Source organism: Ictidomys tridecemlineatus, chromosome 2, assembly GCF_052094955.1.
Source record: "Ictidomys tridecemlineatus isolate mIctTri1 chromosome 2, mIctTri1.hap1, whole genome shotgun sequence".
NCBI lineage: Eukaryota > Metazoa > Chordata > Mammalia > Rodentia > Sciuridae > Ictidomys > Ictidomys tridecemlineatus.
In genome coordinates, this window is record NC_135478.1 from 30,779,320 (window position 1) to 30,798,621 (window position 19,302).

A 19,302-nucleotide genomic window follows, 5' to 3' on the forward strand; every position below is an offset into this window, starting at 1 on the left:
AAATGAGATTATCTCACTCTGGTCCCCCTACTTCCCTATATTTCTCTTATCACTCTGCATCCAACAGAGAGACTCATAAATTATGATTTGTGAAGCTAAAAATACACAAAATCTAATCTGCCCAATTTATGATGTACTCATGGAGTCATCTTGATGAATTATGAATCTTAAAGTTTTGATTTAGGCCAGCACTTTGATGGGGAGAGGCAGCAGAATAGAGGCAGAGCTGGTGAACTGCAGGTTCCCTCATCAATGAAGTCACGTAAATAAACCCTTGCCCAGTCAAAGCCAGAAACACAAGGTCAGTTATAATCACTGTGTCTATTGCTGTCAGTGGCTCTGTGATCCCATGGTCCCATAGGGCATTTGTTCTTTGGTCTTTTTAATCCTGCACTGTAGAATTTTAAAGATCAGTTTTGCTAGGTGTTCTCCATTTTCCGTTAGTAAAGATTCCCAAATCTCATATGGCTTAATTTCTTTCTAAGCATAATTTCTAAATGCTGCATTATTGTGATATCACAAGCAAGGCTGCCCAGAAGCAGATAAAAGGCAGAATTTAGTGCACAAGGTATTTATTAGGGAGGCATACCTGTGGAGAAAAAAGGGGATAGAAGCAGAATTGGAAAGAGTAGCCTCTTTCCAATTATAGTGCAATTCTAAGTTGAGCTATAATAAAAATCCAGTGAAATCTTGGCTAACTAAGCAAGGAACTCAGAAATATTGCCCAGCAAAGTTCTCCTGTAGTCAAAATGGCTAGATTTTTATATCCTTACCTCACTCAGTCACTAAACCTGGGTCTATTCTGAAAACTGAGTGACCTTGAGCAGATAATTTTCTGATAGAAAATAGACTCTGCACTAGATGTCAGTTGCAGGTTTCTGCTAAACTTGTTCTCCACGGCTGACAGCAACTCTTTCCTTGAAGTGGGACACAAGCAATGCATCTCCATGCCCCTAACCATGTGGGTTCAAACACTGGCTTCACTATTCGCTACTATGTAACTAGTAATAATAGCCAATTCTTATCAAACCTTACTAGGCATCCCTTTTCAGTATATCACTTAGACTCAATAACCCAATGAAGTAGGCACTGATAGTTTCTCCATTTTATGAAAGCATTCAGAAAATAAGTAACTTGACCCATGATCATATAGTTGGTAAATGGCATAAATAGGTTTCAGATGTGTCTAATTTGGCCTTACACCTTGCAATCTTATTGTAAGTCTCTAAATATAGTTGCCTAATCTCTAAAAAAGAACTTATATTGAGGGTTGAATTAGATCAGCTGTCACTATGGTATGAATGTTTGTTTCCTTTCCAAATTCATGTCGAAACTTAAGGTGTTAGTCAGATTTTCATATCTGTAACCAAAAGATCCAACAAGAACAAATTAGAGGAAGAAAAGTTTATGTTGGCTCATGGTTTCAGAGCCAAAATAAACTTTCAGGTTCAGTCCACAGTTGGTGATACTCCATAGCTCTTGGCCCAAGACGAGGAAGAATATCATGGCAAGAGGGCATGCTGGAGGAAAGCTACTTAGTTCCCGACAGCCAGGAAGTATAGAAAACTTGAGTGCAAGAAGTGAGGAAAAATATAATCCCCAACAGCATGTCCCTAATGACATGCTTCCTCTAGCCATGTCTTACCTGCCTGCAGCTACATCCTACTAATTCATGCAGATTATTAATCTATCAAATGGGTTAATCCACAAATCAGGGTACAACCCTCAAAATCTATTTTTTTTTTTTTTGTGGTGGTGGTACTGGGGATTGAACCCAGGGCCTTGTGCATGCGAGGCAAGCACTCTACCAACTGAGCTACATCCCCAGCCCCCAAAACCCAATCTTTTCACCTCTGATTCCTGTATTGTCTCACACGTGAGTTTTTGGAGAACTCTTTATATGTAAAACTTAACACCTAATCTCCAATGCAACAAAATCAAGAGGTGAATGAGGCCTTCAGAAGGTGATTAGGTCATGGGCCTCCTCCTTCATGAATAGGATTGAGGCCTTTATAGATAAGGCTCCACACTACATTCAGTCACTTTTCGCCATTCTGTCTTTCTCCAGGTCAAGATAGAAGTCAAGGCACCATCTTAGAATATGAGATGGGTGGGCTGGGGATGTGGCTCAAGCGGTAGCACGCTCGCCTAGCTTGCGTGCGGCCCGGGTTCGATCCTCAGCACCACGTACAAACGAAGATGTTGTGTCCGCCGAGAACTAAGAAAAAATAAATAAATGTTAAAATTCTCTCTCTCTCTCTGTCCCCCCCCCTCTCTCTCTTTAAAAAAAAAAAAAAAAAAAAGAATATGAGATGGGCCTTTACTAGACATTGAACTTTCCTGAATCTTGATCTTGGAACGACGTTCCCAGCCTCTAACACAGTGAGGAAATAAATTTCTTGTATTAATAAATGACTCAGTGTGTAGTCGTTTGTTAATACAGCTAAGATGGATTAAAATGTCTATGCAAAGTATTTACCACACTGTCTCAATTACGTATACCTGTTATTATTAAAATAGAAGTTGTGAGTTAAAATCATCAAGTCATACATTCTCTCATAGGATTCTACTGATCTCAAACTTGGTGATGTGGGGAGGTGGAACTTTCAGTAAATGATTAGGACATATAGACTCTTTTTCATGAATAGGTTCATGTCATTATGCAAAAAAATGTGATTCTTATCACAGGAGTGGCCTTCTTGCCAAAAGACAAGCATGGTCCATTTCTCTATCACACCTTTTCTTCTACCTTATTACAGAAGATGATGGCCTCTCAATCATGGACTTCTCAGTGTCAGTACTGTGAACCAATAAATTTATGTTCATTATAAGTTAACTAGTCTATGTTCTGATATAATAGTGGAAAACAGACTAATACAGTGGTAATTTCCAGAATCTCATTCTTATTTTCAGTTATTTGATTTTTTTCCAGTACAGCTGAAGGTTTCTCTATTTTGTTCTTCTTTTCAAAGAAACATTTAAAAAAAAATATTTACTTTTCCCATTGATTTCTTATTTCATTAATTTCTACTCTCTTCATTATTATTTTCTTCTTGATTGACTTGGTATCTTCTCCTCTATTTTTAGGTTTTTATGGTGAAAATTTAGATTACTAATTTGAGATCTTTCTTCTTTTATAATGTAGGAAAGTGTATCTAATTTTCCTTTAAGCACCAATTATTTTATTTACATTGCATATATGTTGTTATATTGTGCTTCAGTTTTTGTTCATCTCAAAGTATTTTTCAAGTGTCTTGTAACTTTCTGATTTGATCTACTAATTATTTACAAGTACTGCTTAATCTTTTCATGTCTCTTTTTTCCTTTGATTTATTAGTCAGCTATTTTATTTCTGTGTACTGGGAAATTCTTAAAAATTTCTTTCTCTGATCAGTTTCCAATTTTATTTCTTCAATGTATGAAATTGAAAACAACTTGTACAATTTCAAATATTTTTAAAATATTAAGATTGCTTTTATGACATATGGCCTTTTTATTGCTTAATATTTTGTTTGTGCAGAAGAATGCTGCATTTATTTTAAATTTTGTTTTAGCTCATGTCTTTGAATTTAAAATATAGCTCTTTCAGATAATATATAGTCAGATGATATTTTGTTTTGTTTTTATCTTCCTGACAATCTGTTCTTTTTACTGAAGTATTGAATATGTTTACATTAATGTGTTTACTGGTAATGTAGTATTTATAACTTCCATTGTTATTTTTACTTTCTTTTTTACTTTCTATATGTTTTATATCTTTCTTTTCTTCTATTTGTCCATTTCTACCTTCTTTTCTGCTAAATGGATATGTTCTGATGTACTCTTTTAATTCCATTTTATTATTTAGTAATTTTTTTGTCACTTTCTTTTACTATACATGCTTTTCAGTTTTTTCATTTAGTTGCCTTGAAGATTACAATGAATATCTTATAATAATTTAGTTTGAATTAATTACAACTTAATTTCAGTAATACATAAATTTTTCTCAAATATATCTTCTTTCCTCCACATTCTTTCTGCAATTATTATCATATAAACTATATCTCTATGCATTTTAGGGTCACCAATATAACTTTAAATTTATTACTTCAAGCAGTTGGCTTTTAAATAAAGTAGAAGAATAAAAACTACATTTATGCTTCCTGATGCTGTGTACATGCCTGTAATGCCAGTGACTCAGGAGAATAAGTCAGGAGAATCACAAGTTCAAGGCCAGCCTAAGCAATTTATCAAGACTTGCAGTAACGTAGTGAGACCCTGTCTCAAAATAAAATATTTTTAAAGGTCTAGAGATGTATCTCATTGGTAAAGTGCCCCCAGGAGTTCAATCATCTGTATAAATATATATATTTACAGACACACACATATATGTAATCAAATTTATATAATATATGTATTTACAAATATATGCATATATGTACGGCTGTCTTTTATATAACTCATGTATTTACCTTTATTGGTGCTCTTTTTCAGTTTATGTGGATTCAGGTTACTGTCTAGAGATCTTTTATTTCAGCTTGAAAGACTCCCTTTAGTTGTTTTTGTAAAGGTAGGTCTGCTAATGAATACTCCCAGTTTTTATTTACTTGAGAATATTTTAATTTTTCCTTTTTTTAAAAAAAAATTTAAAAAAATACTTGGTTGAGAATCTTTTCTTTCATCATTTTGAATATGCATCCCACTGCATTGCTGCATTCATAATTTCTGATGAGAAGTCTACTGATCATCTTTTGAAGAATTTCCTTACGTGATGGTTTATTCCTCTCTGGCTGCCTTCAAGAGTCTTTGTCCTTAGCTTAAGAGCTTTTTCAAGTCATCCTACTGCATATTCATTGGGTTAAAAAAAAAGTTTTGTTTTGTTTCCACTTCTAAACACAATTGTCCTCCCACCCAAGCACTGTTGTTGATATTTTAAGTGCTACCAAGAAGAACTCTACTGAGTCCTTGTAAGTTACAGAACTTCCTTTCCAAATTGTGGTAGTAGGCATCTTCTAGTGTAGTGTAGTACTAATATTAAAAGATTACAGAAAAAATTGGTAACAAGGGTTAAATAAGTATTTCAAATTTTCCACAAAGGGATAGCATTATTTTTACAGGGGATAAAAAAGAAAGATAGTAAAGAAATGCCTAGCTAAAAATGCTCATGCTTCCAACAGTTTGTTGTGTTTATGAGTAATTAACTCCCCAGAAAATATCTTAATGTTATTTAGGGTCTATCAGAGATGGTTAAATATTTTCTCAGAATGCTAATTACTTCCCAGAAGAAGATAATAAATTGCATTAGTTGACATACTTCTACCTATTCCATATGTAGCGTATCTTTTTTTTTAATTGTAATATTAAATCCTTACTTCCTCAAAACAATAACATAGCTCTAGGAAGAAGAATATAGCCTGGGTCAAGCAGCTATGATTACCATCATTTCCACTGTTGAATCAAATCAGTGGTCATTCCCAACAATAGTTCCAAGATTTATAATATATTCTGCTGAATTTTAGAGTGGAGATGACAGAATGACTGCTATGTCCCCAGTTAAGATCCAATTCTGTAAATTGGAAGCAGATGAGACATGGCAGTTTCAGTGCTGGCTAGCTCTAGGCTGTCCTGTAGCTTCAATCAGAGACAAAGTTGTTTCCATCTGTTGTTTCCTTGCTATTCCTGGGTGCAGAGGTCCAACTTCATCCATAAGGCATAGAATATACTTGCATAAATTTAACATCTCAGCTTTGCATGCCATTACCCTTATTATTCTTCTTGGTTGACCAGATATAGATAATGGAGAAGGAGAAAGAAAAGGAATTTAACATGAGATAATACAGATGATAGATATTGAAACTTAAGTAACTGCATATTTTTTTTTGTCTCCAAATCCTGGCCTAACTTACTTTCAAAATTCTTTGTTACTAAATAAAGAATTTTAAAAGTCACTTCCGTGCTTAATTGGTATAATAAATTCATGTACAGTACATTGTGGACAAAAAGAATAGGTCTATTTTTCCTTCGTCTTGAAAAGGAGATACATCCAACATATGAAATTAGTTTCTGCTTTCTGTGTTCTGTGTGATGAGAAGTTGCAGAAATATTTCCATTCTGTTCATTGTACATGGGAAATGCCTCAGCAGAGTGTGTTCATCACAGGTAGGGCGAACTGGCCTGATGAAGATCATTAATGAAGGCATGCACTAGCTAACAGTTCAAAGTATCTGAAACAGGATAATTAACTGTTGCAGAAATGACTTTGCAGGAAACAGCAAGAAGAAGTTAAAATGCCTCCCTTGCAAATCAGAAACCTATGCAGCAAATTCATGCCATTAGAGTATCGCTTCTCAACCTCAGCATTACCAACACTTGAGGCCGGATAATTCTTTGTTATTGGGAAGGAACAAGTACTCAGCAAGGAGAGTCTTACCTGTACATTGTATGACAGTTAGCAGCATCACTGATCTTTATGCACTATAAACCAATAGAACCTCCCTCCTCCAAAATGCAACAATAAAAATATCTCCAAACATTGCCCAATACCTCTTAGGGGAAACAAAGCAGCCACTGTATGAGAATCAGTTATTTATACCAAAATATGCATCAAGCTTACTTGTTTAAATTATAATATATATTTTTTTCTATCCCTGTAGTAGTGTTCTAGGGCTGCCATGAAAAAAATAGCACAGACTGGGTAGCTTAAACAACAGAAATGTATATTCTCAGAATACTAGAGGCTAGAAATCCAAAATGTCTGAGGATTTGAATTCTTCCTAGGCTTTTGGTTTGTTTTTTGTTTGTTTGTTTGTTTGTTTGTTTGTTTTCATGGCTTGTGGAGGACCTCTTCTATAAAATGAAGGTCTGTGTCCCTCCAAAATTTATATATTGAACCCTAAATCCTCAAAGCAACTATGTTTGGTGGTATGGCCTTTGAGAGGTAATTAGGTGAATAGGGCAGAGCCCTCATGAAAGAGATAAGTACACTTTTAAGAATAACATGAGATGTTCAGTCTCTCTCAATCATATGAAGATGCAATGAAACAACCATCATCTGCAAACCAAGAAGAGGGATCTCACAGATCCTAGATCTGCAAGTGCCTTGATCTTGGACTCTCCAGCCTCTAGATTTCTAAGAAATAATTTTCTATTGCTTGAGCCACTCAGTCCAAGGTATTATGTTTTACCATCTTGGAAACATATACCATTTTGCTGTGTCCTCATATGGCTTTTGCTCTGTGTGTTCATGTCCCTAGTGATTCTCATTCTGTGTCCTACTGTACTCTTCTTATAAGGACACCGGTCAGAATAGATTAGGTCCCAGTCAGAATAGATTAGGTCCCAATCAAAAGCCCTCATTTTAATTTAATTATCTTTTTAAATCCCTATCTCCAGATATAGAACATTCTGAGGTATTGAGGCTTTAGGGATTAGACCTATATTAAATTTTGGAGGTCACAATTCAGTCCTGGACAATTATGTATTATTTAGGAATGGTAAAGGAAAGCAATTTCTAAAAAAGAACACAAAGATAAGTTGAGAAACCTAGGATCATAGGCTTTTCTTTCTCAGTCTATCTCCCCCTGACCCTACCTTCCAGCCCCATGGCACAGCTAAGAATATTTCATTGTTTTTCTCTTTTTAATTTGATTTTATTTAATTACATGTAAGAATTTTTGCATTGATTGTGCCAGAGCAACTGTGAGACTTGATTATCCAGAGATAATCAAATTTCTTACAGTTCATACAGATGAAAGGGGGACATTATTTTCACAGATATTTGCAGCAAGTTGGGGATGTCAGTCAAAAGATTAGGAGATGGAGTTTAGTTATAATGAACTCTCTAAGTTCTACTTTTTACAGTTTTATTTGTTAAGTCCTAAATCATCTCTACTTTAGGCAACATTTTCTTAAGTTAACTTAAGTTTTGTACAACCAATGCAAACATTCTTACATATGATTAAATAAAATCAAATTAAAATGAGAAGAAACAATGAAATATTCTTTAGTTAGCCGACTTAATTCTGGAGACTCAGTTGAATTAAAAACTGGAATTTTTCTAAATGACATTTGGAAGCATAATGTAGATTGAAGAAGAAGAGGCACCAAAATAGAAATCTCTGATAGAAATCCCAAGATGACAGAAATCTTTGAAAATACAAATACACTTAAAATCCTTTAAAGAGTCTTATCTTCTCCTCCAAGTATGATTCAGTGTACTAAGAGCCTAAGTAGTCAAAATTATATTTCTCTTATTTCCGTGTATCTAAAGCACAGATGTTTTTGATTCGTCTGTGCTTTAGATACTCGGGAATAAGAGAAATATAATTTTGCTTTAAGACTAACTTTCATGTGATTTAAAACACAAAACTGGCAGAAATAGAATGATGTTGTGCTTTTGTTGTTTTGGATTCTGTTGTCATTATTGTTTTGGTAGCAGCATCAATATTCACTGTCTTTGTGGATGTCAAGAGACCAGGCATAGGGTATACATTTTTCCCCCCTGGTAGAGGTCTAGAATAGTGGCATGGCTCTACATAGTAGAAGTTTCCTTACCCATGGAACCTGTTCAAATTGGTTTTCTTTTGGAGTTCACACTTCCATTGGTGACAGCCCACACTCCACTGGGCTAATCTCAAAATATTGTTTGGGGAGATATTCAAGGCATACCCCCAAGGCCCAAGCCCTTTTGCAATTTTTTTATTCAACATAATTCTGCATATTACTTTCTGCTTAACATAGCTAGAGAAACATATGCTTTGTGATCTCTGTTTTGGACAACTGATGCCCAATGTACCCAAAGCTATAAGCTACTATTTCAAATAACCAATTTTTTATTCTTTGATAGGTTGTTATTTCATAAGTAGGTAATATTAAAGAGAGAAAGAAATATAAGTCTCTATTTTTACACTTCACAGAGCTAATAATCAGGTTATCTTATAAGTAGCCAACATGCAAAGAACAATATATGTTTACAGTTAGAATAAATCACAGTTATCAAAAAGGGTAAACTGGTATAAGGTGTATACAATAACAAAACATAAGGGTTTCATAACTAGAAGTCAAGATAGGGAGTACAAAGTTAGAACAAAAATAACGAATACAGTTTGGCTACCTGAACGGGTGGGTGTAAGGGGTGGAGGAAAAGGAACAGTTAAAGATGAATTGGGTTTTATACTTTAGAGACCGTGAGAAGACTGATGCCACAGGAGAATGAGAAATGCAGGCATGCAGTGAGGTTTGAGATGAAGATAAAAAGCCCAGATGTAAACATGTTAATTGAAATTCAATATCTGTTAAAGGAGATAGATGTTTCTATGAAGGTGGTGAAAAGAATTGAGCCCACTGGGAATATTACCCCAAAGACTGATCATAGAATTATCCACCTAATGAAAAGAGATGAGGCCAATAACCAAGATTCTACGGGGGGTAGAGGAGAGGAGGAAAATGCACAGCACGTCAAACAGAAGCCCCCTGCAAATGCACAGAGGCAATCAGAGTCCAAGTAATGGAAGGGGGTTATTGAAAACCCAAAGCATGGGAAGGCCAGGTTGCAATCAGGACATGGACTCCACATGGGTGCTGGCGTTTCCATCTAGTCTGAGAGCCTTAAGTAGCTGTCCAGGAATGGACAAGGTGCCAGTAATTTTATCTAGGAAGAATTACCAGCAAAATATTGGCAATGTGATATTCAAAATGTAGGGTTGGCTTACATTTGAAAGTGGTAAAGTTTACAGATTTAGACTTTGGGCCATTCCTATAAAGTAATGGTTGACACTACTGATGGTGGGTCACAGAGAGAAGAAAGTGCACCCTCACATTAATAGGGTGATATATGAGCATAAAAATTAGCAAAAAAAAAAAAAAAGGAAGGTCTGGGAGACAAAAGGACAGACGCAGCCATACTACTGCATAAAGAGAGATTAACCTTAACTGCAAGCAGTTAAAGGTGGTGGACAGCATCAGATGTTGTTTTAGAGCAAAAGCTGAGATTATTGGATGACCACTGTACATTACAAAGCAAAAGATCATTTGTTACTGATGACCTTCAAAGAGAATTTGAATTTTGTGGCTTGAGTCAAAGAAAGAAACCAAGTGATTAAGGAGATTCCAGATGGCATTATCAGATACTATTTTGGACTTTCGGATTAATCTGTGAACAGGAATGAAAAGTCCAAGCTATTCAAGTTCTCATTCCTTGGCAACTAATGTCCTGGATTCCTACATTTTGCAGTCATACTTCTTTGTCTTAGAACAATTGACTTTACTTTCTCCGGGTAGAATGGTAAAGTCAAACCATTTTTTTTTTAAAAAAAAATCTAATCTATTGAAGCTTGGCAGAAGACAGAAGACACAAGGAATAGCATTCCTTTCCATATGATGAAATAACTTGGAAGATGCCAAAATCTCAAAAGGAGAACATGGGTATCTTCCAGGAGTAATAGAGTGAAAATCAAATTTAGATTATCAGACTGATGTTTTTTTCCTCTCTCTCTCTCTCAAAGTTTCTTCATTTCTATCTCCAAAAATATAAATTTTCATTTTAGTTGTTAGTGAGGGACAATGGAGTTAGCAAGATAGAATCAATTTTTGGAGTTAGTGTGGATGTTATCTTTCCTGTATATTTGGAGACTGGCCAGAGACATACATTCGCCCACTCCCAGAGGCTCCCTTTAGGCAACATTAAATAAGACAAATTCCAAGATGATATAAACCAGACTAGTTTCTGTCTTAAGTTACCATGGAAACACAGTACTAGAACAATGTGGACAGAAAAAGAACTCCTACCTGGCAATATTGGGAACTCAAGGTCAAAATGAAATATTATAGCTCAATATATGCATATGTATGTGTACATGTATGTGTCTCTGTGTATGTATATGGACATGTTCTGTTGGCACACTTGTCCTCCTAATTGCCACAAGATAAACTCCTTTTCCTCACTTAGACACAAGTCCAAATGTCATCCTCTCAGAAGGGTTGTTCTTGGAAGTCCCACCTAAACTCACCTCCCTGCCTGTCAGTCCTCATGACACGACTTTATCAAGGGATTTATCACTTTGTGGAATTACCTTTTTGAGAGTGTGTGTGTGGTGTTGGGGATTGAACCCAGGGCCTTGTGCATACAAGTACTTACTCTACCAACTGAGCTATATCCCAGCTCACCTTATCCATGTATTCTTTATTTATAGTCTGTTTCTCTCTGAATTTTCAGAGTCTACAAGGGATCTGGAATATAGTATAATAATCTTTAAATGAATAAATGAACAGTAACAGAAATTGTCCTTTGGTTCAGGATTATGGGAAAATACTGGACAAAGCTAGGGAATCTGCCTTTGTAAAATAGTTAAGAATGGATATATTATAGGTGAAACAGAAGACAGTGAAAACAAAAGAAAAAAAAAAGAAGGATCCTGATATACCAGAGCCCTGATTCAACCTCAGAGGAAGAAAACAATGTTATTCAGGCAGAAGAAGTGCCAGAGAGGAGAGAGGAGGGAGGAGGGAGGAGGGAGGAGGGAGAGAGAGAAATCAGTAAAGATTAGATAATCTAAGTTGAGGGGGCGAGGAGTGCATTACTACAGAAGTATTAAGAAAAAGGGAAGATATATATTTCAAAAAATTTTTTGTTCAGTAACTTGCCTCTGTTGATTTTTATGTTCTTCTAGAAGAGAAGCTCTGCAATAATCGGCATGGAATTTCATAAATAATACTAACAATTATGTTATCCTATCTCTCCTTTTCTCTTTCCTCTATTTCTCAATATCCCAAGTATCCTATTATTCATGTTGGCCCAAGACCTGTAGAGGGCTTCGCTAAGTCACCCTCCCAGGATAGAATTAGTAAATGTTTCTGTTTGGTTTGCTCCAGAACTCACTGACCATAGAAAGCCTTCTTAAGCACCACCAATAGCACCAGGATGGAATTTTTAAACAGCATCTAATATATAACTCTTGCTGTGATTAATAGCTCAGACTTTTACACACTCTGCCATCTCCTTGTCTTTCCCTGAATACAAGAGCCCTTATTCTTTTGCATTGTTCCTTACATTATTTTGAAGATATATTATTATATACATGCATTCTCTTCCTCTAGATTTCAAGTTCCTTAGAAAAACATATGTGATTTTCTGAATTTCACCAATGTTCTGCACTGCCTACACCCATTGGCCCAGATAATGCTTTATATGTATTTTATTCAAGAGAAATATATTCATTTAATGATTTGTAAGTATATCAAGGTCTCTTGTTTAACAGTGCACTCTGCTAGCTAGTGTGCCAAACTATAAAGGACTATTTTCATATTTACCAAAGGTGGAGGATCTCCCTTCAAACCATCATCATCTTTAAAGATGCTCAAATCCCTATTTTTATTTGTTAAAGGAATATACAAGTTTAAGAGACACCTTGCATTTTCAGAGGGCTAGTAACAGTGCAGAGCCATTATCAAAGGGACAAGGGAAATGAGGGATTTCAGATCACAGAAGAGAATAGGCTGTAGCTCCTCCATTGCCACAAACGCTCAGCAGGGAGGAAGATTTATATATAGGACAGGTACCCTGACCCTTTCCAGTCTTCTGCTGGTTTCAACACCCAACAGGAGACAGCAGCCAAGAGAGCCTTGGAAGCATGCACCATTGAGGTCAGCCTCCTGGCTTAAGTGACAAGTGTGAAGAATGGATCTGGAGGGAAAATTGGAAATATGTAGCACACACTTCCTCCTTTTTAGGGCGTTTATGTATATAGAGGACTAGAAAGAAGAATGTCCCCATAGAACAGAAAACAGAGATTGTCAGAGAGATCATTCCAAATTGGATGACTGACTTCTGGGGCCTACGTCTCAGGAGGGTGATGACGATGACACAGAGGCAGCTCAGCCTCCAGGATGTCACATCAAGGCTTTCTCTGGAACTCTGGGTTTCCAGCCCATGCTTACTTCTTCCGTCCTTCTGAATCCAAGTCAATTTTTCACTTATCTTTGAGGAGAAAAGTATTCTAAGCAATCCTGCATCGAAATTTTGAAGTCTTTCACTTTGGGCAGTGATTCGTGGTTCCATGGTTCAATTCTTCTTAGCTTTATTTAAATCTCACGTTGGGCAATCTAGGTTTACAAGAGGGCCTCAGGACCCACGAAAAGGAATTGTGGGGTGGTGTTAGTGGTGAAGATATACATGCTACCATCTACAGAAATGTTTATAGTCATAATAACAAAAAGGTATATATCTGTGCTACTGAATATAAAGGAGATGAAAAAAACGTTCAAGACGACTGAATGTTTTATGGCCTGGCCAAAGCTCTTGAAATTGATATAAAAAAAAAAATGGTTCTTTCCCCTCATGCTCATTAGCAGTTTTAATGAAAGTAAGAAGGACATAAAAATATTTTGTGTTACCTTTGGAATTTCCAGTTTAATAACCTATGCTTAAAATTAATGCTAGAATGAAAAGAAAAAAAATAAACTTTAAATCTTTAAATAAGTACAGCAAGTAGTCTCATGCTTACTTGAATGTATGTGTGCTCCATTCTGTCAATCCAGGGTCCAGGAATAGGCTAAAAAATCATCATCTGAAATCAGATTCTATATATCTTCAAGATTCTGTATGTATCTTATTTTCACAATGACAATACTGTGTTTGTGATCAACCAAAGGTGAACAATTCCTACATCTTCGAATAGAAATAGCTTATATGAAAGATGATATATCATGAGCTCTGTAATGTTTTGAACAATCAATAAAAAAAATGGAAAAAAAAACATATACTACATACATAAAAAAAAAGAAATAGCTTATATGTTGTTTGATGTTGCTTCCCTCGACAGCAGAGGATCCAAACACACAATCTAGGATAATATAATATTCAGTTGTGTACCAGCAGCATCTCTATCACCTGGGAGATGATTAGAGAAGCGAATTCACAGTGATTACAAGAAAGACTTGAGAATAATTTACAGTGATCAGTTTTATACACTGCTTGACTTCAGAGGCCATTACAACTAGGATACTTCTTTATTTTCTTACGGTTTAAGATTTACTCTCAAAATTTACTGTCCAGCATGAAGTTCAGTAAAAGAAGTAGTTTCAATGTGACTTGCCTTGGCCCTGGATAATATTAATCTGTCGTTGCTCTTTTCCAAGTCATTCAAAGCTATAACTGAAAAAGAAAATTCACTGAGGTCCACAGAATGTTAGAGAAGTTATAGACCTTTCCATCTGAATATTCTGAAACTCAATCATGAAAAAGGATCTTACTATAATTACTTAGGATGAATGCAAAGAATCATAATCCAGGTAGTCTTCATAACAACCATACTCTATGAATACTATTGTTCTAGGTCTAGACACATTAAACAAATGTTAAATGGCAAATCTCATTAATGCCACTCTGTATGGTAATTTTCTAGTGTGGATAAATCAGAGTAGATAGGCAGTTTGCTAAGGAAAGACTGTCAGGAATAAGGTATGACATTTTCATGGAGACATACTCAACTGAATGGAGAGGTGGATGGCAGACAGAATTCAAAGGTGATATTATCATGAGTGGCTTTTTGAAAGAACTGAACATGTACAATGCTGAATGATGTTGAAATGCTGAAGTTGAACACCAAATTGTGCGGGGGGGGGGCGGTGGACAGGGGGTGATGGCAATCTTTTGGATTACTATTTGACTTTGGCACTACATGTTTTCAAGATGGTAAATTTTGCAGTGGTTATTGGTGTTCACAGAGATTCTAGTAGGAACAGGCCATTTGGAGGTGATGTAATGAGACACCCTCAGAAGAGCCACACAGCAGGGGACCCCATAGCAAAAAAGACTTGATGGACTCATTTGGGATAGTTCATTGGTACTACTGAAGATACTCAGACATTGTTTTCAAGATATTGAAGTTCTTTGTGTCATCCAGGGTTCAGTCAAGAAATCAGAATCACCCTGTGTGTTCTAGGTAAAACAGAATTAGTCTAGAATTTGTGGCTTATGTGACAGAAGAGTGACAGTCTAGGAAGGTACTATGAAATGCCAGAAGAGTGTCACCAAAAATCATGCTCGAAATCTCAAAATCTCAGCCTGAGTAATAAGTTTTGTGATTCTCCAGCCTGTGCCTGGAGGCTAGCACAACTATCTTGAGTTACTGAGAAGCTCTTACCATCTGCTTTACTTACAAACTGAGTGCTATTCTAGAGTTGACCAAAAAGCTACTGCAACTCATACCACCCTACAAAACTGTCTGCTCCTGCCTTAACAACAACAGCAGGCTTCTGCTTTGCTTCTCCTTTCAAATCAGCCAGGAGCTCCTTTTAGCTCCTTGTGTTGGCAAACACCAACCTGAAACCACACTTGGAGGGGAATTCTTGGAAATGCAGTTTCTAGCCTTAGAAAGTAGTGGTGGTCATTTGACCCTGCTATTGCCCTTCTCGGACTATTCCCTGAAGACCTTAAAAGAGCATGCTACAGGGATGCTGCCACATCAATGTTCATAGCAGCACAATTCACAATAGCTAGACTGTGGAACCAACCCAGATGCCCTTCAATAGATGAATGGATAAAAAAAATGTGGCATCTATACACAATGGAGTACTATGCAGCAATAAAAATGACAAAATCATAGAATTTGCAGGGAAATGGATGGCACTAGAGCAGATTATGCTTAGTGCATCTAGTCAATCCCTAAAAAACAAATACCAAATGTCTTCTTTGATATAATGAGAGCAACTATGAACAGAGCAAGGAGGAAGAGCAGGAAGAAAAGACTAACATTAAACAGAGTCATGAGATGGGAGGGAAAGGAAGAGTAAAGGGAAATTGCATGGAAATGAAGGGAGACCCTCATTGCTATACAAAATTACATATAAGAGGTTGTGAGGGGAATGGGAAAATAAACAAGGAGAGTAATGAATTACAGTAGATGGGGTAGAGAGAGAAGATGGGAGGGGAGGGGAGGGGGGATAGTAGAGGATAGGAAAGGTAGCAGAATACAACAATTACTAATTGGGCATTATGTAAAATTGTGGATGTGTAACCGACGTGATTCTGCAATCTGCATTTGGGGTAAAATTGGGAGTTCATAACCCACTTCAATCTAATGTATGAAATATGATATGTCAAGAGATTTGTAATGTTGTGAACAACCAATAAAAAAAAAGAAAAAAAATGATTGGGTTATGCCATCCTTAAGCCAATTGGTAAGTTAGTCACGTGATGGGATTAATTGTGACTAATTACAGCAGGTGGGGTGTGGCTGGAGGAGGTGGGGCATTAGGGGCATGGCTTTGGGGTATGTATATTTTATATCTAGCAAGTGGAGTCTCTTCTCTGCTTTATGATCATCACGTGAGCTGCTTTCCTCCCCTATACTCTTCTCTATGCCTCACCTCAAGCCCTGAGGGATGGAGCCTGCTATCTGTGGATTGAGACCTTTGAAACCATAAGCCCTTAAATAAACTTTTCTTCCCCTAAAATTTTTCTGGTCAGATCTTTAGTCACAGCAGAGAAAAAGCTGACTACAACAGAGTAAAAGCAAACTATCGATTTGTGTATATTGATCTTGTAGTCTGCTAATTTGCTGGATTTGTTTATCAATTCTACAAATCTTCTGGTGGAATTTTTCGAGTCTTCTAGATAACAGGACCATGTCATCAGCAGAGAAAATTTGACTACTTCTTTTCCTACTTGTATCCCTTTAATTTCCTTCTTTGCCTGACTGCCCTGGCTAGAGTTAACTATATTGAATTGGAGTGTTAACAGTGGACATCTTTGTCTTATTCCCGATTTTAGAGGAAAGGCTTTTACTTTTTCTCTATTCAGTATGATGTTGACTTTGGGTTTGTTACATATAGCTTTTGCAGTGTTGATGTAAGTTCCTTTTATCCCTAACTTCTTCAGCATTTTTAATATGAGTGTTGGAATTTATCAAAGGTTTTTTTCCTGCATCTTTTGAGATGATCATGCAATTTTTGTCCCCCAATCTACTCATGTGATGAATTACATTTATTGGTTTATGTATATTAAACTAACCTCGAAGTGAATCCAGCTTGATCACTGTGTACTATCTTCTTATTGTGTTTTTTGAATGTGGTTTGCTAGAATTCTATTAAGGGTTTTTTTTTTTTTTCATCCATGTTAATCAGGGATGTTGGTCTGCAGTTTTCTTTCCTTGATGGGTCTTTTATCTGGTGTTGGGATCAGGGTGATACTGGTTTCATAGGATGAGTTTGAGAATGTTCCCTCCCTTTCTATTTCATGGAGTCATTTGAAGAGGGTTGATGATAGTTCTTCTTTAAACTCAGCTGAGAATCATCTGATCCTGTACTTTTCTTTGTCAAAATGCTTTTTACTGCTGCTTCAAATCATTGCTTGATATTATCTGTTTGGGTTTTCTATATCTTCCTAGTTCAATTTCTATATACCAAATATTTGATATATAGAAATTTGTCGATATCTTCTAGATTTTTCAATTTATTGGAATTTAAGTTTTCAAAATACTAACAATCCTTTCAGTTTTAGAAATATCTGTGAGGTTGTCTTCTTTTTCATCTCTAATTTCATTGATTTGGGTCTGCTCTCATTTATTCTCTTGGTTAGTTTGTCTAGGGGCATCTGCTTGAGTATGTAAGTGATCAAAATGCAGGGTTCTTATTATTTTGGATCAACAGGCCTTCAGCAGATAGCAGATTGTTTAGGAAACATCTTCCTTATAAATAACATGAGAAAATACCCAAAATTAAATACCAGAAAGCAACTAACACTTGTACATTTCTCACCACAAGTCTGGTACTGTTCTACAGGCCTTGATGTTGACCAAGAATTCTCACTTCCCATTGAGATAAGGATTGTTGTTATTATTCCCATTTCACAGATTAGGAAACTTCAGGTGGAGATTTAGGGAACATAGTCAAAGTCAAAAAGCTGGTTAATCAAAGAGTTAACCATGCATGGATGCAGGCCCGAGTATTTGATACAAATCACAGCATTTGAACTCCACAGATTGTACTCTAAGCCATGACCCTGTTCTGCTGTTCTCTTCTTTAAAAGAAAATCAGATTAAAATGTCAAGAAGAGACAGGGAACACCATAGTGCAAAATACAGTAATCCTTTTTAGTTTTTCAGCTACATCTTATAGTTTTAGATCTTGCCATTAAATTGTATGTACACAGATATGGGCTCTTTATTCTGTCCTACTGATCTGTGGATCTATCCCTCCCAAAAATGCCATATGGTATTAATTATCATCACTGTAAATATGTCTTAATATCAAGTAGGGTGAGTCTTGCTGCTTTAGTATCATTATCAAGATTGCTTCAGCTGTTCTAGATCTTTGTCTTTCTACATAAATTTTAGAATAATCTCAATGTCTAGAAAAAAATCTTCAAGTCTTCCTGGGATTTTGAAAAAAACTGACTTAAATTCGTGTTAAATTTGAGGAGAATTGACAATTTTACTACGTTGTCTTCTAATCCATGAGTATGGTATTTTCTGTTTATTGATTTTTTAACAGATCTTTATAATTTTCAGCATGAAGACATGGACATTTTCAAAAGTGTGTTCAATATTCTTTGAGATATAAATTGTATGATATTTTTCATTTTGGTTTCTGCATATTCATTATTAGTACATAGAAATGTGATTTTTTTCCTATTGATATTTTATTTGGCAAACTTGCTGACTGAACTCATTAGTTCTAGAGCTTGGGGGATTGTAAAATTTGGGGGATTTTCTATATAGACATATCATCTTTAGCTAAGGATAAAATTGTTTATTTCTGACCTATGTGCTCTTTAAGTTTTTTCTTTCTTTATTACAGGAGTTAGGATTTCTAGAATCTTAGGGGAAAACAGTCTTTCACTACTAGATGTGAAGCTAGCCATCAGGGTTTTGTACAAATTCTCCATTAGGATAAGTTAGTTCTACTCCTAACTTGATGAGAGTTTTATCATGAATGGAACTTGTATTTTGCCAAATGCTTTTACTGCATCAGTTGATATAATTACATGATTTTTCTGCTTAGCCTGTGGACATGATTGATTACATTAATTTTCAAATGTTGAGATGATCTTGCACACCTGGAATAAATTCTACTTAGAAATTATGTAGAATTCATTTTATTCATTATTGTATTCAGTTTGCCAATATTGTTGGAGATTTTCAAATATAATTTCTGGAGGGGTATTGGTTTTTATTATTTTCTTTTTTTACCCTTTGTCTAGTTTTGGTTTTAGGATAATAATGGCTTTTCAAAATGCTTTGGGAAGTATTACTTCTCCTTTAGCCTGATGAAAATCATTTAAAATTTTTATTCTTCTAAAAATGCTTTGTATAGTTCTCCAGTGAA

The 19,302-nt window shown here is 35.8% G+C and overlaps 1 long non-coding RNA gene and 1 other non-coding gene across 6 annotated transcripts in view; both read right to left on the reverse strand.

Moving 5' to 3' along the window:
- The window catches only part of LOC144375051 (uncharacterized), a 428,255-nt gene that overhangs the window by 320,498 nt on the left and 88,455 nt on the right, over window positions 1–19,302 (reverse strand). The gene's annotated exons all lie outside the window — the stretch shown is intronic.
- On the reverse strand, window positions 1,754–1,826 carry Trnaa-cgc (transfer RNA alanine (anticodon CGC)). The gene has a single exon. It is a non-coding gene; the product is annotated as a tRNA-Ala (tRNA).